Source organism: Scyliorhinus torazame, chromosome 7 (genome assembly GCF_047496885.1).
Source record: "Scyliorhinus torazame isolate Kashiwa2021f chromosome 7, sScyTor2.1, whole genome shotgun sequence".
Classification (NCBI taxonomy): Eukaryota; Metazoa; Chordata; class Chondrichthyes; order Carcharhiniformes; family Scyliorhinidae; genus Scyliorhinus; species Scyliorhinus torazame.
Window position 1 is genome coordinate 89817243 of NC_092713.1, and position 24965 is coordinate 89842207.

A 24965-nucleotide genomic window follows, 5' to 3' on the forward strand; every position below is an offset into this window, starting at 1 on the left:
TGGCCCAATTGATTTGTATAGTGTGCTGTGACTTCTGAAATCATAACCTTGTGATTAATTCGAGCAACATTTAGATGAAAATACTGTACTAAAATGCATCTTTGAGAAAAGCTCCTTGCTTCCTATTTACATTCCTGCTCGCTCTCCAATATATTTTTGAACTGAAGATTTCTTTGTAAATTCACCTGCATTCACCTTTATTTAGATCCAAGAAAATTGCTTGTTCAGAATAAAATCTATGTATGACACTATCTATGTATACTGGTTCAAATTGTAGTTTTAATTTTGATGAATAGATTTTTGATACAAGCTGGTTGTTCTGTATTGTAGCCTAAAAACCAATCAACATGCTTCAGTGTGTTAGGTCTTGAAATTTTACTTCAGCAGTCTATACGCTGAAAGTATATTGCATTTGTGCAGGGCACGTGCTCTAGACTCACCAAAGAGAAGTGGGCATTTTAGCAGTTTAATAGCTATGCTAATCATGGGCTTCTAAGCTACAAAATGCTTTACTTCCTAGAAGTCATGTTACATAACCTCCTGCTCCTATTGCCTATGGTTCTGTAACAAAAATGTTTAACAATTATTTCAGACACACTTGCACAATATTTTTTCCCTATGTATATATTATTGTTTGTGACTGTTGACCTCATAAGGAAGAACCGGGGGCAGCACATTTTCGCATCGCATCAAAGCATCTAGTATTTCTAGGTCGTGAGCACATGCTGAATCACTGGTCCAGCCAACATACCACAGCTGCAAACACGGGAGCAGAACATCCCATGACATTTTTATATTTGTCCTTTTTTGAGTGAGAGAAATTTAGGGGACAATTGTGCAGTGTTAAGACAGCCTAATAGAATTTCAGATAAAATCCTTACAGTCAGTAGCCTGAATTTCACCCCATCAATCTATCATGAATTTAAATCCAGATCTGAAGAGTGCCCAGGGCCTAAACCACTGCATCAATCTGTACTCTGTAATAAACGGTTTTGGTACCAAAACTCAACAGTGTTGTAGTTATCACAGTTAAAATAAATACATTGGCAATTTAGGAGGATTAAAAGACCATTTTCTCGAGCAAGTCCTGCTACCTTTTGACTGATTACACCTGTTTTCCCACTGTTTCTTCATAACCCTCCAAGGCGGTGGTCCTCAATTTGTGAATTGTGCTTACTTGTGAGGGCATGATGTTCACAGGATGCAGGAAGACTCTGGAGTTGACTGTAAATTTTAATACTTGCACACCTGACATTGCTCTATTGGTTGCTCTGAATTGCCTGGAACGTACACTCATCAATTTAGATTAATGTTTGTCATTATTGCAGTTCCACCTTTCCACTCTGTGTAGTTTCAGTTGTTTGATTCTTCGGAGATCCTGGCTGCTTCATTGCCCTATTCCTTTCTCTCCTCTGTTCCTTCAGAGGCACATTACCTACTGCTCCCTGTGCTGCTGCAATAGTCCAGTTGATCCACTTTCTTATGGTTGACCACATGCTTCCGCATGATACCGATAAGGGGAAGCATGGAGATGAGAAATGGGGGCCAAGGATGGTTTATTGGGGGAATCAGAAGTAAAAGTGACAGTGGCAGCAGTGGATATGATATACAAGATGCACTGCAGCAACTCACCAAAGCTCCATCAACATCACTTTCCAAACCTAGGGGGTTGATTTCTCTGTTTCAGCGGTTAAGTGCTGGCTGAAATGGAGAGTTCCCGGGCGCTTTACAACACCAAAACTGGTGCCGAACCCTCACCGTTTCAGGGACCGGTGAGGGGCCAGCAGCGGTGCTGGGTGAAACTCCTGGCTCCTGCACCAGAAACAGCCGGAGAATGGCCGGGTGCGTGGCCGTGCATGCACACGATGGTGAACTGCAGTGGTGGCATCATGCAACATGGCGCCGGCCATGTGTGGACCCGGCCCGTCAAATACGACCCCACAGGCCACCCCCTGGCCACCTCTCACTATTCCTCCCAGCCATCGCGTAAGGCCACCCCCCCCCCCCCAGCCAGCGGCACGGTCCCGGCCGAGTGTGGCGGCACTGGACACAGTCCGCAGCTGTCACGCTGGGTTTCCGACAACTCAGACCACACGTCAACCGCGCAGTAGAGAACTCGGACCATCAGGGGCAGAACATCACGGGAGGTCCTTCCGATGGCACGCCAGTGCCGTTTCAACGGCGTGCGGCGCGCGACACATTGATGCCATTTCAGAGGGGGCTGAGAATTGGGCACCGGCGTCAAACTGGCGCTGCCACCGATTTGGGAGTCGGAAGGGATTCTCCGCCCGATCGCCGATTATGATATCGGCGTTGGGCAACGGAGAATCCTGCCCGTGATCTCTACCACATAGACAAAGTTAACTTTTTGAGTTCAATATGACTTAGAAGAGTCATACAGACTAAAAACATTAACTCTCTTTTTTTATCCACAAAGCTGAGTTTATCCAGCAATATCTGTTTTCATTTCACAATGTTCTATTATCTGATCCTAATGGGGTGTGGGTGCCTGTTGCCCTCCAGTCGTCATTGTCTTGTCTTTTTCACAGCTAATGTATAAACTAACCTTTTCGCTGCTACCTCTATGCTGGTGGTGTGTCTAGGAGTGCACACGAGCAGAGCGATGCCCGTTGCAAAATATAGGTCTGTCAACCAGTGGCTTTGCCAACGGATGTCAGAGTTTACGCCCATCATTGTCTTCCGCAAAATCAAATCAAATCAAGGGAATGTAGAGATAATAGGCGAGATTCTCCGATATTGAGGCCAAGTGTTCGCGCCGTCGTGAACACCGTTGCATTTCACAATGGCGCGAACAGGTCCTGGGCACGACCTATTCTGGTTTCGGGGTGGGGGAGAGCATCACATGCAGGTGTCGGGGCGGCGTGGCGCGACTCGCTCGGCGCCCCGGCGATTCTCCCACCCGGCACTGGGGGGGGAGAATACCACCCAATACATCCTCCTGGCTTAATGTTGAAGGAGACTGTAATAGAATACATAGAACATACAGTGCAGAAGGAGGCCATTCAGCCCATCAAGTCTGCACCGACCCATTTAAGCCCTAACTTCCACCCTATCCCTGTAACCCAATAACCCCTCCTAACCTTTTTTGGACACTAAGTGCAATTTAGCATGGCCAATCCATCTAACCTGCACGTCTTTGGACTGTGGGAGGAAACCGGAGCACCCGGAGGAAACCCACGCAGACACGGGGAGAACGTGCAGACACCGCCCAGACAGTGACCCAGCGGGGAATCGAACCTGGGACCGTGGTGCTGTGAAGCCACAGTGCTACCCACTTGTGCTTCCGTGCTGCCCTAAAGCTGCCCTACCGCGATGCCCGGGCTGGACATGTTGCCATAGCCCAGCAACTTAGTTTCTCTCACTATCAGGCCTGTTGATTTTTTCCAGCATTTTTAGTTTTTATTTCTGAGAGAAACCAGCTTTCCAATTGCAAAACAGCCACCCCTGCCCCTAATCTTTATTGACGTATATAATTTGGAACAAGGCTCCCTCTTGCCTAGCCTTCGAGTATTATAAAACACTTAACAAGAGGCATTCTGTTGCTGACGTTAAAATATGAATACACCAATTCAAATTTTAATTGTCATGGATTGTTCTCATCGGATTTTTGAAAGTAATATTCACTTATAATTTGAGTGTGAACAATTGGAACGGTATTGTTATTCCAGTCCTGGATATTCAGCAAATCTGATTTAACTTAAAAGATGCACTCATTTAATTCCTTGTACTATGCCAACAATGTGCCTCAAACACAAACTGCAAAAGCTGTACTGGTGTGTGCCACTTCGATTTCCCTTGCCAGCCATTCTCTATCACCTCTGAGTGAGCCTGCCACTTTAGTCCCAATTAGCACCACATTATGGACAGTTTTGTGTTCTAAATTCATGCCAACTGGAGAAACACATTGTCAATGCCCAGAATATTTTGGCTCAAAATGTTTCACAGATCTATTATTTCAATCTGGTTCAAACACTTAGTTAAATATTATGGTCTAGATTTTGTTGTTGTTGGAGATACAACAGAGAGATGATTTAATTCCAACCGAATACTTTCTCCCAAGCTGCCCTGTTTCCTCTGCACCTTCGTTTTGGGATTTCACACCGGAAGCTGCAGTCTACTTCCACCCAAATATTAGCATCTTGCTCTGAGGTTGGTGAACTCTCACTATAAGGTTGGATGACTGTCCCTCTGAGGTTGGTGGACTGTCACTGGTAGATTGTTGCTGGAGTTGACAGTGCTGATTAGACTGTGGCGTTGGCGGCCCTACCAGCTCTCACTTCAACAGCTGAGCAGAACAAGACTGCCAGACAGTATCTCTTTGATAACACCGCGCTTGATCAATAATGAGGAGTCTGTGGGTCCCAGCAGCGTTTCTGGTTCCTTATGCCCTGTGCAGGGTGGAAACTAAAATGATACTTTGCTCATGTTAATTGATTTGTTAGAACTGGAAAATAAAACTCTGTGCCCTTGATAGTCTAACCTTTCGAGATTGGCATTACATTTACTAAATTGTCTGCATTGTGGAGACAAGCCCAAATTATTGTTGAGTCAGAAGGGTTGCATGCCTTAGTCAAAATGGCACCGGAGTCTTGATTCTGGAAGTCCCAACCCCAAACTCGGCACCCACCTTTTTGGCGGGGTGGGGGAGGATGGGGCAGGAGGTATTTCAGACATCCACAGTTCATGGTGGCAGCAGTATATTTAAAAGCGCAGTTGCCTTGACTCAGATGCAGTTTTCATCACCCAGGTTTCTCACACACACCTCGTAGACATTTGTGGAAAAGGTCCAAACCTACCAGAATTCATTGGAGAGCTCAGATACCCTTTTGGAGAGGTGCAGGTACTGCATTGGGATTGTTAACAGTAGACATTGATGTACGTAAAAGATGGATAAGGTCTGAGGAACTGTCAAGTTCTTCACATCTTCTAACCTGTACATTTTGGGGGGAAAAACATCTGCTGTGACTCTCAGTTGAAAACAAATCAATGCTTACAATTTCAATAGATGTTTGATGACATAACCCTGAGGGTTACCATTATGGGATTAGTGCTCCTTGGCTGCTTCCAGTAGCTATCATTATCACTAGGTGGGGATGTTCACAGTTTGATTGACAGCTTCAGGTGGTTTTAAAGGGATTAGCTAGCTTTGCTGAGGGGCATGAATACAGATGTTTGTTTTTAAGGGATTTGGTACTTGAAGAAATATGTGTTTTATAGAGGATGTAGTGCTTGAAGGGATTTAGTTGTATTGCATGGAATTTTATCACTCAGTCTTTTTAATATGATGTCTGTAATAAATACTTCGAAGGTTATTTTATTTCATCTCAGTGTGGCGCCTGCCGTCTGCCCATGTTGGTACTGAGTTGGCATTGAATCTATAAGGGCAAAACGTGGTAGGGCATGAGTTGGAACTAAGTTGGTACAGGGGTTATAAAGAGCTATTGGGATGAGTGGGGTTTCATAGGTTGGCACTAATTTGGCACGAAGGGTATGAGGGCCATGGGGGAGAGCTGGCATGAGATTGCATGGTTCGGCATGGGGGTATGAGAGGTGAGTGTTAGAAGGCTGTTTTTTGTTTTCTTGTTTTCAGTACAACCTGGGCCAAATCCCAGACACTGAGGTGGGCCTTTTAAACAACCCGCCTCAGCACCCAGCAGCCCACGTGGATGTCTCTGCGCTGTTTCTGAGACAACAGGCCTGACTCTAGTTGGCATTTGCCTCCAAAATAAAAAACAGATCATTCAACGGACCTTTTCGAGAATTGGGTTTGCATAGTCAGAAAGTTTGCTGACTCTGCATATCTGAATAGAGAGAAAAATTTTAGCTGAGGGAAACAACAGCTTAAAATCTTCCCGTGGACACCTGAGGAGGGGCTGTGAACCTTCCAGTTGAGAAATCTGGTTTGTACAACTGAAGCAACTTCCTCCCTTGTGATCCAGTCCCCTTGCCCACATTTAATTAGCTTTTACCTTTCTATACTTGTTTACTAATGTTTATTGAGTTATTACTTGGTCTCCCATAACTTCTTGCTCCTGTGCAATGCCTATTGTCTTGCCATTTAGAAAATATTCCGCAGAATCTTTCTTGGATTCATACATTCCCAATTTATTTCTCATATTCCCATTTGTAATTGTTTACGCACTCACTTATGTTTTTTTGTCCCTTTGCAACCTCATGTAACCATCTGCACTACTGTCCTTCCTAAATTTGCCATCTGCAAACATGCAGAAACAACTCTCAATTTGTTCATCATGGCGTTTGATACCCCAGAGCAGATTTTTGGGAAACACAAATTGTTATGCTCCACCAATCAAAACTTGTACCACTTATCCCTACTCTATCTCGTGAAAACTTATCAAATGTCTTCTGGACATCCATAAAAGTACCACCCTTAGACATTCCCTTATCTACATCATTAATAATCCCCTCAAAGATTTTAGATAGATTGTCAAACATAACTTACATAACAAACAAACATAACAAACAGCCACACTGATCTTCCTGATCAACTCATATTTATTCAAGTGCTCAGTCTCTCCATCTGTAATGACAGATACTTGTAGATTCCCAATGACTGATGGTAAACTAATGGAAAGATTTCTATGTATCATTTTGGGCGGTTTTGGCTGATTGTTTCTCAGCCCTGTTTAACAACACTTAGTCATTTTAATGGGTCTTGGGGAATTTCTCCTTGGTCTAGCCCACACTTAGGAATGTTTTCATCACTGGGGAGCTAAACTCACTAGCCAGACTGGCTCCTCAGAAATCGGGCTGCCATTTTGAAAGGGTGCCCCGAACTCTAAGTGAGGGTTCACCCCCCCCCACCCCCACCCCCCCCACCCCCACCCATGGGCAATGTCACCCCCCACACATGGGCATTACGCCACACTTCTCCAAGTGAGAAATGCCTTTTATTGGGTCGCTGAGTGCCTCCCCGTTTCAGACTTCCTCACACCCCCTTTCGGGCCCCCCTCCTTTGAGGACTCCTGCCCTTCACCCCCCAACCTTTCGGAGGCCCCTTCATACCTACCCTTCACACCCTCACCCACCCCTTTCATGGACATGGCCCCTCCACTCAGCCCCTGGCTCTTGGCAGTGCCACCCGGGCACCTTTGCCGTGCCAGGGTAGCAGTCTCAAGGTGCCAGCCTTGCAGTGCCAAGGTGCCTAGGTTCAGGAGGGGAGCCAGGGTGCCCCTGACCTGTCCCTGACTACCCAGCGGTCTCCAATGGCCGGGGAGACCCCCAGGTGCTGTTCCACCAGATCCACGTTTGAGTGGAGCAGTACTAAACGGCGCCTGGCTGGGTCTCCTTAGCAAGGCCAATAGATCATAGAATCATAGAATTTATAGTGCAGAATGACGCCATCTGGCTCATCGAGTCTGCACCAGCCCTTGGAAAGAGCAACGTACTTAAGTCCAGGCATCCACCCTATCCCCGTAACCCAGTAACCCCACTTAACCTTTTGGACAATAAGGAGCAATTTAGCATGGTCAATCCACCTAATCTGTACATCTTTGGACTTGGGGAGGAAACCGGAGCACCGGAGGAAACCCATGCAAACACGGGGAGAAAGTGTAAACTCCACACAAATAGTCACCTGAGGCTGGAATTGAATTGGGTCCCTGGAGCTGTGAGGCAGCAGTGCTAACCACTGTGCTACCATGCCACTCGGCTAGACCTGGTTAGATCTGTCGTTGGCATAGTCAAGTGAGCAGTTAAGTTCACTTAACTATGCAAGTCTGGATCCCGCCCACAATGGCTGGTATCCAGACCGCGATGTCTTGCGAGATCTCGTTAGATCTCGTGGGCTGTCATGACCATCGGAGGTCTTGGAAGAGGCCTCTCCCGGCATTCGTCAGCTGTGTCCCATTCCGATTCCGGCAGGACATGGCCAGTAAATTGCGCCCTTGGTTTCTGTCTCCCATTCTTTTGTTGAGTAATGTAGTGACGTTAGCAAATTTACAGTACAATTCCTGAATCAAGAGACCTTTAATAGATCAGGAACAATGCTTCTGAAATGTCCTCACCTACTTACTTTTATTACCCAAGGTTGGAAATCATCAGATGCTGGAATTTATTTTTATCTTAAATCATCATTACTTTTTTTTTCCAACTTGTATTGATTCCAATACATTACTCCTTCTATGGTTAATTTCCTTTCTATCACTTATATTTTATCTTTTTTTTCTTTGTAGAAATGGATACAAAGTACTTACTGAATAAATCTGCCATTACCTTGTTGTCTATTAGTGTCACTGGTGCCTGTCTTTATGGACCCACATGTCCCAATTAGGCGCAGGTGTTACTGTAATAAACCACAAGGAATGACAGATTGGGTAAACTTGTACATTGTGTCGGTTTTCACAGTGGAAAATGAGGATGAAGTATCAGTGATAAAAAGGAAGCTAAACATAAAGGAGAGGGACAATAAATATTGTCCTTGCCAGTGAAATCCACATCAAGAAAGAAAAGTTCTTTCTCAAACAAGGAATGATATGGGAAGTTCATGTCCTGCTATTTTGACATGTCAAACATGAATTATTTGTGGCAAAAGTTGTCAATTATTTTCTCTCCCAGCACCATAGAGATGACACATCCAACAACATGGGCAACTGTAGCCTGAAACTTGCTCCAACTCTATGTTGCAACACTGACCTGTGGAAATGGGACATGTAATTGTAGAGAAGGCCAACATCAGCACTCCATTGCGCATCACCTCCCCTTCATCAGCCATCAAACCAAGAAAGGGGAAGAAGTGCTGTGCTGCTGTTACTTGCCTGCATACTCATATCTGCACCTTCATTCTTCCAGGTAGCTTGTAATTCCTTGTATTCTCATACTTGATAAAGACCACTAATTGGTTGAGATGCTTTCTTGGAGTCTCCGAAACCTTTTCAATTTTTGTTGCCACTTTAATGTGACCCACTCTTCTAATTGTCCACATTTTTAAAAAAACTTAATTTTTATGTAACTTCCCTGCTGCCACCATTGGTTTATTTGAATCTTCGAATACTATGCTAATGAGTTAATCCAGAAAATTTGAGTTCAAACACCACAGTTGGAATCTGACTATGCCATTAGAGGACAGTGCAGCCTCCAGATTCAGTGGTAGGGCATGGATTTTCACCATTCATTTGCTTGTTTACTGGATTCCCAGTTGTTCTCACTTTTATCTCATTGGCCAAACATTAAAGTAGAACCCTACAGAATCTCAGTGGACAGCTGTACTCATTTCAGCTGTGCAGAACTATTCATTACTTCTTACAATTGCATAATCTTCTGACAGCGGTTGATCTCATTCTTCCCACTTTGGTCTCATTTCCATTGCTTGACGAGTGTAAGCATTTATCCATAGTTTAATTTTTGCCATTAATTAATTAATCCGGGGCAGCACGGTGGCACAGTGGTTAGCATTGCTGCCTACGGCGCTGAGGACCCGGGTTCAAATCCCGGCCCTGGGTCACTGTCCGTGTGGAGTTTGCACGTTCTCCCCGTGTCTGCGTGGGTTTCACCCCCACAACCCAAAGACTTGCAAGTTAGGTGGATTGGCCACGTTAAATTGCCCCTTGGAAAAAATAATTGGGTATTCTAAATTTTTAAAAAAAAAATTTTTTTTAATTAATTAATCCAAAACACCGGGGGCGAGATTCTCCGACCCCCCGCCGGGTCGGAGAATCGCCGGGGGCTGGCGTGAATCCCGCCCCCGCCGGTTGCCGAATTCTCCGGCACCGGATATTCGGCGGGGGTGGGAATCATGCCGCGCCGGTCAGGGCCTCCCCCCCCGCGATTCTACAGCCCGGATGGGCCGAAGTCCCGCCGCTAAAATGCCTGTCCCGCCGGCGTAGATTAAACCACCTACCTTACCAGCGGGACAAGGCGGTGCGGGCGGGCTCCGGGGTCCTGGGGGGGGGCGCGGGGCGATCTGGCCCGGGGGGGAGCCCCCACGGTGGCCTGGCCCGCGATCGGGGCCCACCGATCCGTGGGCGGGCCTGTGCCGTGTGGGCACTCTTTCCCTTCCGCCTTCATCACGGTCTCTACCATGGCGGAGGTGGAAGAAACTCCCTCCGGCCCGGATGGGCCGAAGTCCCGCCCAGAAATTGCCTGTCCAGCCGGCATAAATCAAAGCTGGTATTTACCGGCGGGACCATTGCCTGTCCAGCCGGCATAAATCAAAGCTGGTATTTACCGGCGGGACCAGGAGGCGTTGGCGGGCTCCGGGGTCCTGGGGGGGGGGGCGCGGGGCGATCTGACCCCGGGGGGTGCCCCCACGGTGGCCTGGCCCGCGATCGGGGCCCACCGATCCGTGGGCGGGTCTGTGCCGTGGGGGCACTCTTTCACTTCCGCCTCCGCCACGGCCTCCACCATGGCGGAGTCGGAAGAGACTCTCCCCACTGCGCATGCGCGGGAAACGGTCACGGCCGCTGACGCTCCCGCGCATGCGCCGCATTTCCGCGCCAGCTGGCGGGGCAACAAACGCCATTTCGGCCAGCTGGCGGGGCGGAAATCCCTCCGGCGCCGGCCTAGCCCCTCAATGTTGGGGCTCGGCCCCCAATGATGCGGAGCATTCCGCACCTTTGGGCCGGCGCGATGCCCGTCTGATTGCCGCCGGTTTTGGCGCCAGTCGGCGGACATCGCGCCGTTGGGGGAGAATTTCGCCCCAGGTCACTCAACTAAAGCTAAAAAAGTTGCATATTTGAACATACTCAGATTTATATAAGACAAGCTCCAGCATGAAATTCCTCCACAGTAACAAGTCTCCTCAGATTAGGTGTCTAATTTGAACCCAAAATATCCCTAAATGGGACTCTCACAGACAAGGATCTTTATACACATCGCATTCCTGACAGTTTCAGATTTAGTTACACTACAAAGGAACATCTTCTGGGTGTACAAAGGTATCTGGAATCTTAGAGGCAGTGCAGCATATGCAGTAATCATTTCTACTGTCTCCAGTTTCAGACCCTTCTATAATTATGACTGATTGCCTTTGTGCAGTGCCTCAGTTGAAGCTTCAGAGTGGTGAAAAGATAGTGCAGTATTTGGTCATACACCTCAAAAACAACCAGCACCTTTTTTGGTATTAGTCAGACCTCCCTCACTGACTCGATCAGAGTTTATCTAGTTTTTAAGTATTTCCCGCTTACATTGTAACACAGTCAATTCTATACGCAGCCATCTCTAAAAGACTCGGTAGATTCTGGCTATATTCACAATTAAACAATTCATGTGGAATTCAACAAAGCTGTGTGAATGACTATCTAGTTGGTTCTCAAAATACTCTCTGCACTGAGGGATAACCTTTTGATTCATCTTCCATTCGCTGAAGAGTTTGCAACGTAGTGTTTTCTCTATCATTCTATTCCTTGTTTATAGTTTTCACTCATGATCTAACACTATTTTGCAGAGCATATTCATCAATGTCCTTTTGGTCCCTTTTTTTGGCTTTAAATAATTGTCATTGTTAAGCATTATCACCCAAGGAGAAAAGTACCATACTGTGCCATTGTTAAGAGGAGGAAACAATTAAAATATATCTAGTAACAATTTAACATCACTTTGTGAGCACCAAATATATGTAGAGCCCACATGATTCTTTGGTCCTCTGTGCTGGGATTCATGTGGGCGAAAATTAGTGCGGGTATTTACAAAGTGGCCCTGACGCAGTGAATCTCGTGGTGTGCCAAGGAGGTAACTCTTTAAGGGAGTTGCCTACAAGGTCCATTGGAGGCCCCCCTCCCCCAACACAATGCAAGACCTGCCCACCAGACACCCTCACTGACCCCCACCAAAGATTTCCCCCCCCTTTTCTTTTAGATAAATAAATACTAAGGTGTGCGTGCGTATATATATATATATATATATATATATGCCTGACTATATACAAAAGGTGTCTAAATGAACGTATATACATAGGAAGGTATCGATAGTGCAGATACATGGCAAACAAAACAATATTTACACAGGTTAAATCGATGAAGTCACAAAATGTACAAAAGTTCAGTGTACAGATTCAGTCTTTGTGGTGGACGACGAATTCTTGTCGATCGCCGCAGAGGTGGATCAGGAGCCGCCTGCACGTGGATAGGGGGTTCGCTACCATCGCGGTGGTTCCGTGGGCCGGCAGGATTGCTGGTAGATCGGTGGCCTCGTGGCAGGGTACGTCCGGAGGAAGCATCGTAGGCGGCAGGGCACTTCGGTCAGGTAGCGGGCATGGAACTCTTCACAGTGCCCGTCTGTTGCGCCGTAGCAGGGAGTCATCAGCCATGCGGACAAGGAACGATCTTGGGCCACTTGTTTGATCACAACAGCTGTGGCTGACCAGCCGCCCTCAGGCAACTGGACACGAACATGATCAGCTGGTGCCAGGTCGGGTAGATCCGTTGCATGAGCATCGTATGTGGTCTTCTGTTGGGCCCGTGACTGCTGCATTTTCTGTAAGACCGTGAGGTGGTCAAGGTCTGGAACATGGATGGCTGGAACTGTGGTCCTCAGAGTGTGATTCATGAGCATCTGCGCTGGAGACAACCCAGTGGACAGTGGGGTTGCCCTGTATGCCAGCATTGCCAGGTTAAAATCGGAGCCTGAATCTTCAGCTTTGCACAGCAGCCGCTTTACAATATGGACCCCTTTCTCGGCCTTCCTGTTTGACTGCGGGTTGTGGGGGCTGGAGGTTACGTGACGGAAGTTGTAGGACTGTGCAAAATCAGACCATTCCTGGCTGCAAAAGCAAGAACCGTTGTCGTTCATTACCGTGAGCGGAATCCCATGCCTGGCGAACGTTTCTTAATAGGCTTTGATTACCGCCTTCGACGTGAGGTCGGACAGTTTCACCACTTCTGGGTAACTGGAGAAGTAGTCAACCAGGAGTACGTAGTCATGCCCCTTGGCATGGAAAAGGTCTACACCTACTTTGGACCACGGAGAGGTCACGATCTCGTGCTGTTGCAGCGTTTCCTTGGGTTGAGCTGGTTGAAACCTCTGACAGGTAGGGCAATTGAGGACTGTGTCAGCAATATCCTGGCTGATGCCCGGCCAATAAACCGCCTCCCGAGCTCTGCGTCGGCATTTCTCGACCCCAAGGTGACCCTCATGGAGTTGGCCCAGCACCATAGCCCGCATGCTCTGAGGAATTACGATCCTGTTGAGTTTCAGAAGGATTCCCTCCACCACCGTCACGTCGTCTTTTCCGTTATAGAACTGGGGACATTGTCCCTTCTGTCATAATATACACCAGTATATCATGGTGCAGACACACACTGATGGACACACAGTGGGACCAATCAACATACACAACACCACAGCCAATCACCAGTGAGAGCACACGCACTATAAAGACAGGGGACATCAGAGTTCCCGCTCATTCGAGTAACAGCTAGCTAGGAACACAGAGCTCACAACCTGCAACACAGACATTCACCATGTGCTGAGTGCATCAACTCGTTAGGACAAGGCAAAGGTCTTTAGTTAAAGCTGGTATCGTATTTACCCACAGTTCAAGTATGTTTAAATAGTTAACCTTTTAATAAAATAGTGTTGCACTACTTCAAGTGTTGGTGACCTGTATGTGATCCAGAACACCCAACACATCACCTTCTGCCAGCCATTGCTGAGGTGCTGCATCACGCGCTGCTGCAGAGGATCCTTGGCCATCTCCTCACGAATTTGGACCACCCGTTCGTCAGAGGCCGGAAGGTTGATGGCACGCAACTGCACTTGTGCTTCTATGTGGCAGATGAAGTCACTTTGTTCACACGGTGTGGTAATGGACCTGGATAGGGCATCTGCAACGATCAGCTCTTTGCCTGGCTTGTGGACAAGTTTGAAGTCATAGCGGCGTAGCTTAAGAAGAATTTGCTGTAACCGAGGTGTCATGTCATTTAAATCCTTCTGGATTATATGGACTAAAGACCTGTGGTCCGTTTCTACCGTGAATTTTGGCAGGCCGTAAACGTAGTCGTGAAACTTGTCTATCCCTGTCAGGAGGCCCAGACAATCCTTCTCAATCTGAGCGTACTGTTGCTCAATGGGCGTCATGGCCCTGGAGGCATATGCCACTGGAGCCCAGGACGAGGAGTCATCTCGCTGAAGGAGCACCGCCCCAATGCTGTCCTGGCTTGCATCAGTCGATATCTTGGTTTCCTTGGTTGGGTCGAAGAACGCTAGAACCGGGGCTGTGGTGAGCTTTGCTTTCAGCTCACGCCATTCCTCTTCATATGTGGGCAGCCACTGGAATTCCATCGACTTCTTGACGAGATGGCGGAGGGCCGTGGTGTGGGTTGCCATATTGGGAATGAATTTCCCGAGGAAGTTGACCATCCCGAGGAAGTGGAGGACCGCCTTCTTGTCCTCCGGGGTCTTTATGGCGTTGATCGCCGAGACCTTGTCGGCATCTGGCCGCACCCACTGCTGCGAGATGTGGTCACCCAGGAACTTAATATCTGATTGACCAAATGAACACTTGGCCCTGTTGAGCTGGAGACCATGTTCATGAATTCTCTGGAATACCTTCTTGAGGCGAGCAATGTGTTCCTGGGGCATTGTGGACCAGATAATTACATCATCAACATATACTCACACCCCCTCGATGCCCTCCATCATCTGCTCCATGATGCGGTGAAATACTTCGGAGGCAGATATGATCCCAAAAGGTTGTAGCAGTAGCGACCGAACGGGGTGTTGATCGTGCACAGCTTGCGACTGGACGCGTCCAGCTGTATTTGCCAAAAACCCTTGGAGGCATCCAGCTTAGTAAAAGAATTTGGCATGAGTCATCTCACTGGTCAACTCTTCACGTTTTGGTATCGGGTAATGCTCCCGCATGATGTTGCGGTTTAGATCCTTAGGGTCAATGCAAATGCGAAGCTGCCCTGACGGTTTCTTTACCCAGACCATGGAGCTGACCCAGTCTGTTGGCTCTGTGACCTTCGATATGATGCCCTGGTCTTGGAGGTCCTGTAATTGCTTCTTCAGACAGTCCTTGAGGGGTGCCGGCACCTGGCGTGGTGCATGAATTACAGGGGTGGCGTTCGGCTTGAGCAGGATTTTATATCGGTATGGGAGCTTGCCCATTCCATCTAATACGCTGTGGTACTGCGTGATAATGCCATCTATGTCGGCTTGTAAGTTTCTATCAGGCGAGGCCGTCGCCGGAGATAATGACATGGTGTAGACTCGCTGAACCAGGTTCAGAAGCTTGCAGGCTCGAGCACTGAGCAGGGACGCTCTGTCAGACCCGACGATTTCAAACCGCAGTGTTGCCTTGATCGCCTTGTTGGATAGCCCCAGTTGACAGGAGCCACTGGCAGCTATGGCATTGCCATAGTAGTCAAGGAGCTGGCAGGCCGGTGGAAGAATGCTTGGTCTGGCGCGGATGGTGTTGAGGTCAGATTTTGAGATGAGGTTCGCTGATGCGCCGGTGTCCAGTTTAACTCGGATGCGAGCCTTGTTAACTGTGAGGACAGCACACCACTCGTCGTCGGGATCCACACTGAGGATCAAGAGGCGTTTCGCCGTTGTGGTGGAAGGCAGCGCATGTGTAGTTATGATGCCTACCCGGTATGGGGACTTGAGGCACTCAGCATCAGGGTCTGTTGGGCTGTCGGGATCGGAATCAGGCATGCCTTGTTGTGTTGCGCCGCAGCTGGGATCGCTGGCTGCTGAGCAGTGGAGCAGATCTGCAAAGGGCTGCGTAGTGGCCAAGTTTGCCACACTGTAGACACCGGCGTCCTTTTGCCGGACATTGCCTCTTTAAGTGGGCAGAGCCACAATTCGGACACGTCATGACGCCGACGTCAGCGCGTTCCGTGCACCATTGAGCATGCGCAGTGCGGTCGGTCGACGTATGCACCTGCGCAGTCGGGTTGTCGGGCTCGCCGTCCACTCGGTCATGGCACGCATGCGCAGGGACCCGGGAAAAGCGCGCAAAACAGCCACTCTCCTCGATGCTCAGGCCCTGCATTTGTGCAATGGTCTGCACCCGTTCCGCCTCATGGGAGACCAGCTTTGCAGTTTCTGCCTCCCTGATGTGAGAGTAACGATTCTTAGCATGCTCATGGACAACGCACGTCTCGATAGCGACAGAGAGGGTCAACTGTTTGACTTTCAGGAGCTGCTGCCGAAGGGAGTCGGAGTGGACCCCGAAAACGATCTGATCCCGGATCATGGAATCAGCCGTCCCGTCATAGTTACATGACTGCGCTAGGATGCGGAGATGGGTCACGAAGGACTGAAAAGGTTCATCCTTATCCTGGAGCCTCTGCTGGAAAACGTACCGTTCAAAGCTCTCATTCACCTCAATGTCGCAGTGGCTGTCAAACTTCAGCAGGACTGTTTTGAATTTTGTTTTGTCTTCGCCGTCAGCGAACGTAAGGGAGTTGTAGATGTGGATGGCGTGGTCCCCCGCGGTGGAGAGAAGTAGCGCAATCTTCCTGGTATCCGATGCTGCTTCGAGGTCGGAGGCCTCGATGAACAAGAGGAATTTTTGCTTGAAGATTTTCCAATTGGCGCCGAGGTTGCCGGAGATGCGGAGCTGCGGATGTGGCTGGATGTTTTCCATTTCACCGGATGGCTGCTTGCTGGTCAATGCTGATTCACTCGCGGTAGGTCCGTCAAGATCAGTACACTCTGGTACCATGATGTGTTAGGCAGGTAGGTTCGATGTGGACTGCACTGGATGCAGGGAAGCTAGAAACAGATGTCTAACACTGGAGAAGATCCAACACTGTTTTATCCAACGATAGAATTGATATACATATTCAGCTGTGGGTCGACACTATACTGAACTGATTGGAGACCTTTTAGTAGCCTGACCAGACTTACTAGCTACCGCATGGTGATTGCACTTGCTAGCTCATGGACTCTGACTGTCTCAGTGGCTGGGTCCCGAGAGCACGGGAAACCTAGTGCCCTGTGGCTTTATAGTGGTAGTGTCCTGTCTGGTGATTGGCTGCACTGTGTTGTGTGCTTACTGGTCATCCTGTGTTTCAATCACTGCCTGTCTGTATCTCATATACATGAGTGGATATTATGACACCCGGTGCCCGATTCCCCCGCCCCTCACCAGGGCAGCCGCGGGCTGAGTCAAGTGCCGCCATGCGAGAGTCCCGACCAGCTACAGCATGTTAGTTCCACACCGTCGGGAACTCGGCCGGTCGGAAGCGGAGGATCGCTGGGCGGGCCACTGGCAATGGACCCCCAGCCGCGCGGAGTAAATCGCGAAATCGCCGATTCTCGGTTCCCGGAGAATCGCCGGTGCGGCGCCGGGCCTGACTTCGGCACGAATGTTGCTTCTCCGCCCTTGCGCCAAATGCGATTTTGGCGCGGGGCTGCGGAGAATCCAGCCCAATGTGTTTGTGGCCAGTAATACATTAGTTTTAGTAGATTATTGGCAGAATTCCAAGTTGCATTGCTCATGCTCATAGAATCATAGAATCCCAACAGTGCAGAAGGAGGCTCTTTGGGCATCAAGCCTACACCCTCCCTCGGAAAGAGTATGCCACGCAGGCCCACACACCTGCCCCATCCTCGCAACCATGAGCATCAATCATGGCCAACCCAACCTGCTGTGAGGCTGAAGTGCAAACCACGTTGCCACCTCATTGCCATTTCTGGTGACTTCAAATGGAAATTGAATTTTAATGAGATGCCGGCCATGATTTTTCAGGATTGAATTGCACCACTCCATTTTCTGTTACCAGCAGCCTAGATTTTCTCTTTAATTGATTGTTCAGTTTTATCTCTTACGTTTTTTTCCCACTCCAGTGATACACTATGAGTGAGGAGTGAGGGAGGCTGGGAGGGCTAGAATTTTTATAGCACAGAAAAAAGTCATGTTGTAAAATAGAATGTGGATTTTGGCTCAGTGGAGAAGTCCTGGGCTTTGCCATAATGAGGATTTATTAGTGTGGAGGGTGGTGAGCGATGTAAACTCGCACTCTCTTGCTGCTCTTTTTGACAGTCTCAGAAGGACTAGTATATCAAAGACATAGGCCGGGATTCTCTGAGCCTGCGCCGGGTCGGAGAATCGCCGGTGACGCGGAAAATTCCCGCCATGCTGCTCCGATGGGATGCGATTCTCCGCCGACTGGAGAATCAGCGCCAGTCGCACTCGCGTGGTTGACGCGGCGCCGGTCTGGGGCCGCTGAAAGAGGCCCCCGCGGCGCTTCTCCGCAGTCGAAAGGCCGACTTCCTGCCGAGTCCCGCCGCCGTGGTTCCAACCTGGTACCATCCAGTGGGAGCTCAGGCCCACAGCCGTGGTGGCCATCCTGGTGGGGGGGCAGAGGGATCAGACTCCGGGCGGGCCTCCACTACGTCCAGGCCCTCGATTGGGGGCTACCGATCGGCCTACCTCCTTCCGTGTGGGCCAGCTGTAGGGCCCCGCCATGTTGCGCGGCGCAGGCGTGGAAACGGCTGCTGCCCGCGTGCGCCGGCGCGGAAACGGTTGGCGCGCTCATGCGCCGCCATGGAAACGGCCGCTGCGTGCATTCACGGGTGTGGAAATGGTCGGCGTTCGCATGCGCCGGTGCGGAAACGGCCGGCGCGTGCATGCGCGGACTCCAGACAGCAGTGCAGGTCCGCGTATCGCCGCTGGAGCTGCGTGGAGCACTCTGTTGCCGTGCTGGCCCCTTGAGGGCCGCTGAATTGCTGGGCCAGGAGGCCTATTGATGCAGTCGTGAAACACTCCGGTGCTTACGCCGGCGTCAACACTTAGCCGGGATTTCGGAGAATCCCGGCCGGTGTGTTCCTGATACACATTCAGGGTTGACCGCAGAGGGAAAAGAGATTTAAATGTGTATCACTTATGATTGCACCATTGGATCAAATTATTCACAGGAAAGACAGTGAACTACATTTCCCAGTTAGTGTAGATGGTAATTGGGTTTGCCCACCAGTGGAGTGGTCACATCGTACAAGGCCCAGAAAATCAAAATGGGGATGTAGAGTGCAAATCCTTATCGAAAATATATAATTGTGTGTGTTGCAGTGCACTGAAGTTAGGATTCATTTTACCTACACATTCACGACCCATGGGTAGCACTCAAACCTCCAAGTCAAACACTTGTGTTTTCAGGTCCCACTCCAAAGACTTGAACACATAATCTAAGCTGACACCCCAGTGCAATACTGCACTATGGGGTATATAGTCTTTCAGATATAAACCTGAATCTCAACTGTCCCCTTCAGTGCATGGAAGGGATTCCATGTCTTTGAGGAACTGCAGGGAGATTGCCTGGTGTCCTTGTCAATATTTATACTCTAACCAACATCACTAAGACATAATATCTGGTCATGTATCTCACTATTATTTGTGGGATCTTTCTGTGCAGAATTTGGCTATCATGGTTCCTTGCATTATAACAGTGACTACATTTCAAAATTACTTCATTGATCTAGACGGTCAAGGGAAGCAGATGCATGGGAAAATTACCACTTCAAGTTCCCCTCTACACCCCACACCATCGTAACCTGGAACTATATCACGGTTCCTTCACTGTCGTTGGTTGAAACTCCTCGGACTCCCTTCCTAACATCACTGTGTGTGTACCTACACCACATCGACGCAGTGGTTCAAGAGGCAGTTCACCATCACCTCAACAGCAAATAGAGATAGGCAATAATCAAGTTTGATCAGTAGTGATGCTGACAAGCAATTATTTGGGGATGAGCTTTGATGTTTCCTACCTCGAGTACATTTTGTGCCCTTGCCATACTAGTGCTTCTTTCAAGTGGTGCTCAACATGGAGGAATACTGATTCTTCAATTGAGGGAGGACAGTAGGTGACAATCAGCATGAGATTTCCTTGCCCATGTTTGATCTTCTGCCATGAGAAATGATGGGGTTCAGAGTCATTGGTGACCTCCAGGGCTACTCTCTTCTGACTGTATGCCACAGTGCATAGGGGATCTGATATGTGGATGGGGCAGGAACCACAAATACGTCTCCATAAATATCTAGGACATTTCTCTGATGTTGTGTTACATCTTACCCATGATGCATGGAAATGAAGATTCAGAAGATTAAAGTTGGCTGTAGATCACCTGACTGTCCGGAGCAAATTATTCGTCTGGCAAGAAGCTTAGTGAACCATTTTTCCTTTCATTCCAGCATGAGATGACAGCAGAATAATTATTCCACCTACGACTGAATTTTTCCCTCAGAGGCCATGTGCCTGGGGAGAATTGAAATTACAAACTGGTTTGTATCCAAAAGACAAATTTGAAAAATATAGCCTTTCTGCATGGCAACCCAAAGGTTGATTAATTCTAGGACATTCCTACTTTTTAAATATTTAATTTAAGCTAAAAACTGGAAGCTGTATTGCCAAACTTAACTTGATAAAACATTTGAGAAATTAGTTCAGCCGTTATCTTCTCATTTCCTCCTGTTCCTGTGTTTACCATCAGGACATTTTTCCTGCCTCTGTAACCTGCATTCCCCTTGTGACTATTCAAATTCATATTTTAATTGACATCTGGACCCAAGCCCATTCTCCTTTCCAATCTCCTTTCTATTCCTGGTCCCCCTTGACTGTTTCCCTCTTGTCTCATTCCTGTCACAAATCATGATACCTTGAATTTCTTGCCTCTCAAATACTTTGTGGGGAATTTTACCTGCCAAGGCATGCTGAGTGGGTATAAATGCCTGAAAATTGGCATGTTAGAAATCTGGCATGGTTCTAGCCATTTCCGGGTTTTATCGGGACAGATTTCAAGGCAGGTGGGAGACCCCTGTGGAGTTGTTTGACAGTGATTTAAATTTGTAAGCAAGCAATTAATTATGTCTTTAAGACATTACTTGGTTCTGTCAACCAGCACACGGTGGAATTTTCCAAAAGAAATGTGTCAGTTTCTGACTGAACACCAGTGTGTTTTCTTCCAGAAACACAGCCAGGTTTTCTGTCCAGATCTTCTGACACTTCATCAAAAAACAATTCAGGGGACACAGTTTGCGCGTCACTCTTATGGCGCGGGGCCTGATTAAGCTGATAAACCCAGCTACACAGAGATCAAGGCGCCATCTTTAAAGAGCAGCCCGATTAGCAAGAGGAACAAACTCCCTCCTACCCCAAAGTCCATGGAGGACTCACCACCACCACGGAAGTGTCCAGCGCCGCCACAGTCAGGGGGGAGCCGTGCTGCGGGGGGGGGGGGGGGGGGGGTATTTGGAGAGGGCTGAGGGGACTTGTGGGGCGTGGTCCGGGGGTGAAAGGTGGAGGGGGTCCAGGGGGACACTATTTGGCTGTCCGGGTCCGTGCACGGTCGGCGCCATGTTGTATGGCGCGACCAATGCAGGCCGTCGCCATGCGCATGCGCTGCCACAGACCCGGCAATTCTCCAACCATTTATGTCGGGAATGCTGAGGGTTTTATCCGGCGCCGCTGCTAGCTGCCCACCGGGAGGAGCATCATAAAACAAGACACTTCAATTGTAAAACATGACACTTCCTCCGGACGTAGCCTCAAAATCGGGGAATCCAGTCCCACGGCACTCGTTTCATGTTCCGCGATATTCCGAATTTTCAGACAATACTTTAAAATTTTGGGCACAAACCGAGGGCAGAATTCTTTCATGGTCCCACCAGAGGGTTCAATAGTGGGTGAGGTGGAGAATTGGGCAGGAGCGAAAATGCTGGTTTCACACTGGCGTAAATTCCCCATGGTATCTGCCGCTGGTGCCTGCTATGGCGTATCGGGAAACTCACTTGAGGCTGGCATGAAACTGATTTGACATGAAACAGATGAAGGCCTGACTAGAATTTTCCACCCACACCTGATTCTCCGCGATGCCAGCGTCTGGAACAAGGCGTCAGGATGTCAGGACTCACCTCAACAATACGTGGGGCTGCCTCCGGAGTTCAGGATGGAGACTATCTGGGACACCACAGCAGTGGGTGCTGGGAGCATCTCCAGGTGGATCTTCCCGATTTAGTGTCATTGAGGAGGTCCATCTTCCAGTCTCAAAAGTGCTTTTTGAAGTTCCATCTTGTTTCTCTGGAGGTCCATCTTCTTTCTTCAATTGTGGGTCAGTGACGTTGGGTGCCTTTTCAATATGGCACCCGTATATCCGGGTGCTCTATTCGCCATCAGGCCTCCCTGCCATGGAATATGGAGCAAAACACCCAGTTGTATAATTAATGAGGTCAGGGCCAGAAGATATGGCGTGGTTTTCTGCTGACCTCCGCAGTGGGAAGCACTCCATGTTCCCGTCCCCGCCACAGAACTGTAGTCCCAATTAGGAGAACTCCGCTAAGCTGTTAAAATGGCCACTTCAAATCATGTGACCTTATGACTTCTGAACTCCAGATGGTTCTGAGACTCAAGCAAATACCTAATTAAATATGGACATTCACAGCCAGTTGGAGAATACACACATCCCTACAGCATTCTAGACAGTTCATCTTTCTGTTTCATCATGGACAAAAGAAACACCAAAACTGATGTGGGTTAGATGAATGGAATCCTATTCACCTCCCATTACCTTATGATCTCTCATAATGGGCAGCATGGTAGCACAGTAGTTAGCACAGTTGCTTCACAACTCCAGGGTCCCAGGTTCGATTCCCGGCTTGGGTCACTGTCTGTACGGAATCTGCACGTTCTCCCCCTGTCTGCGTGGCTTTCCTCCGGGTGCTCCGGTTTCCTCCCACAGTCCAAAGATTTGCAGGTTAGTGTCCAAAAACGTTAGGTGGGGTTACTGGGTTACGGGGACAGGATGGAGACGTGGGCTTGGCCGCTCTTTCCAAGAGCCGGTGCAGACTCGATGGGCCAAATGGCCTCCTTCTGCACTGTAAATTCTATGATTCATCCAAATTAGACAGGGCAAAATTCAAAGTGTCAGATGACAACATAGAAAGTGTCCATAGCCTGGAAAGTACCAAGCTCAGACTCAAATGGGATGGTGGGAGGACAAGATACCTGCAACTCTTCTTATACAAAATAATGACTCCTTTTGAATCACAAGCTCCAAGAAAATAAATAACTATTTTCAGAGATGCAGAGTGTTTTCGAACACTGCTGGTCGCAAAGGCTGCTGACTTGTTGCCCAACAGCATTGTGCTAGTAAAAGGGCTTACTGGCATATATTTAAAGGTTCCTCTTATAGCAATTCATCTACAGAACATGTGAGTCACCAATGTGGTGACAGTTCGGGTTATTCCCACCTAAAGAGAGTGGATTTATGGTTGGGACTGACTTCGTGGGGTACCAGGTATTAGACCAGGAAACAGCAGGCATCCAGAAAAACTCTATTCGGCTGCAGCGAGCTGAAGAAATTCCAAATAGAAGGTGATAGAGTCAACAAGGATAGCGGAAATGGAAAGAAAGTCAGATGGCTTTCCAAAGGCCTGTGAAGGGCCTATTGAAGTAGAAAGGGCCAAGATAGAACTCATGAAAGGTAAAAACACCAAAACTACACCTTATAACAGAGTTTGAAGAGGCCAAAGCAATGCACATAAAAGTTGAAAAGAATGATTTGGTGTTAACAAACAGCTTCAATCAGGATTTAAATTGGGACAAAGGAATTTCCAAAACCAGCGCACAGAGCGTGAAGGAGATGCTTCACCCAATCGAGGAGTCACAGGGCAGTTCAGCATAAGCTAGTCAGCATCTGTGGGCAGTAGCTCCCCAACGGACATGAGGCAGGTTGGGTCAAAACCATCCCAAAAGTGAAGGTGGTGGGGAAGTCAACATGCCTGACAGCAAACCACACATGTGAAAACCACAAGTGAATACAAGTGCAGTTAACACACAGCTAACCACAGACCCATCACAGGTTCAGATTCAAATTTGAAATCCAGCTGTATCCAACAGTTCAAATTTCAAGGCCACTAATGATGAGATGCAGGAGGAGAACCCAGACACCTCACAGGGGTCTAAAAATAAGAGATCCACACCATCACCCAAGCAACACAAATCATGAGTGGACCTGAGCCAAAATGATCCAACTCCTTGGCGTGGAAGCAGACATGAAAAAGGTTAAGAGTTTTGAAGGCATTACACCAAATCAGTCAAAGTAATTTACATATTAAAAAAACATCTAAGCAAAATCCAGCCTTGTGAAACCTGACACCTCCCTTGGAAACAGCATGGATTTTGAGCTTTCTCCAACTACTAGCTGCAATGAGAATCATGGGCGAGATTCTCCGAGCCCCCCCCCCCCCCCCCCGCCGGGTCGGAGAATCGCCGGGGGCTGGCGTGAATCCCGCCCCCGCCGGTTGCCGAATTCTCCACCACCGGATATTCGGCGGGGGCGGGAATCGCGCTGCGCCGGTTGGCGGGCACCCCCCCCGCAAGAAGATGGGGGACTTGTCCCGCCGCTAAAATGCCTGTCCCGCCGGCATAGATTAAACCACCTACCAAACCGGCGGGACAAGGCGGCGCGGGCTGGCTCCGGGGTCCTGGCGGGGGGGGCGCGGGGCGATCTGGCCCCCACGGTGGCCTGGCCCGCGATCGGGGCCCACCGATCTCCGGGCGGGCCTGTGCCGTGGGGGCACTCTTTTCGTTCCGCCTTCGTCACGGTCGCCACCATGGCAGAGGCGGAAGAGACTCCCTCCACTGCGTATGCGCGGTAATGCCGTCAGCGGCCGCTGATGCTCCCGCGCATGCGCCGCCCGGAGATGTCATTTCTGCGCCAGATGGCGGGGCACCAAAGGCCTTTTCCGCCAGCTGGCGGGGCGGAAATTCGTCCGGCCCCGGCCTAGCCCCTTAAGGTTGGGGCTCAGCCCCCAAAGATGCGGAGCATTCCGCACCTTTGGGGTGGCGCGATGCCTGACTGATTTGCGCCGTTTTAGGCGCCAGTCGGCGGACATCGCGCCGTTTCCGGAGAATTTCGCCCCTGATGTTCAGTAGCGCGATTCTCCACTCCCACGCCAAAGTGGCCGCGCCGTCGTGAACGCCGTCGAGGTTCACGACGGCGCGGAATGGCCCTGGTCCCGACCGATTCAGGCC

General features: G+C 49.0%; 1 protein-coding gene and 1 long non-coding RNA gene across 3 annotated transcripts in view; one reads left to right on the plus strand and one right to left on the minus strand.

Moving 5' to 3' along the window:
• LOC140427301 (uncharacterized) overlaps positions 1-8320 on the minus strand; it is a 155096-nt gene extending 146776 nt beyond the window's left edge. Inside the window, exons 1-2 of the long non-coding RNA XR_011948451.1 lie at positions 8257-8320; positions 4818-4952 (exon numbers count right to left, since the gene is read on the minus strand). This is a non-coding gene — a long non-coding RNA (uncharacterized lncRNA). The remainder of the gene's footprint in view (positions 1-4817; positions 4953-8256) is intronic.
• negr1 (neuronal growth regulator 1) overlaps positions 1-24965 on the plus strand; it is a 1009857-nt gene that overhangs the window by 366011 nt on the left and 618881 nt on the right. The gene's annotated exons all lie outside the window — the stretch shown is intronic.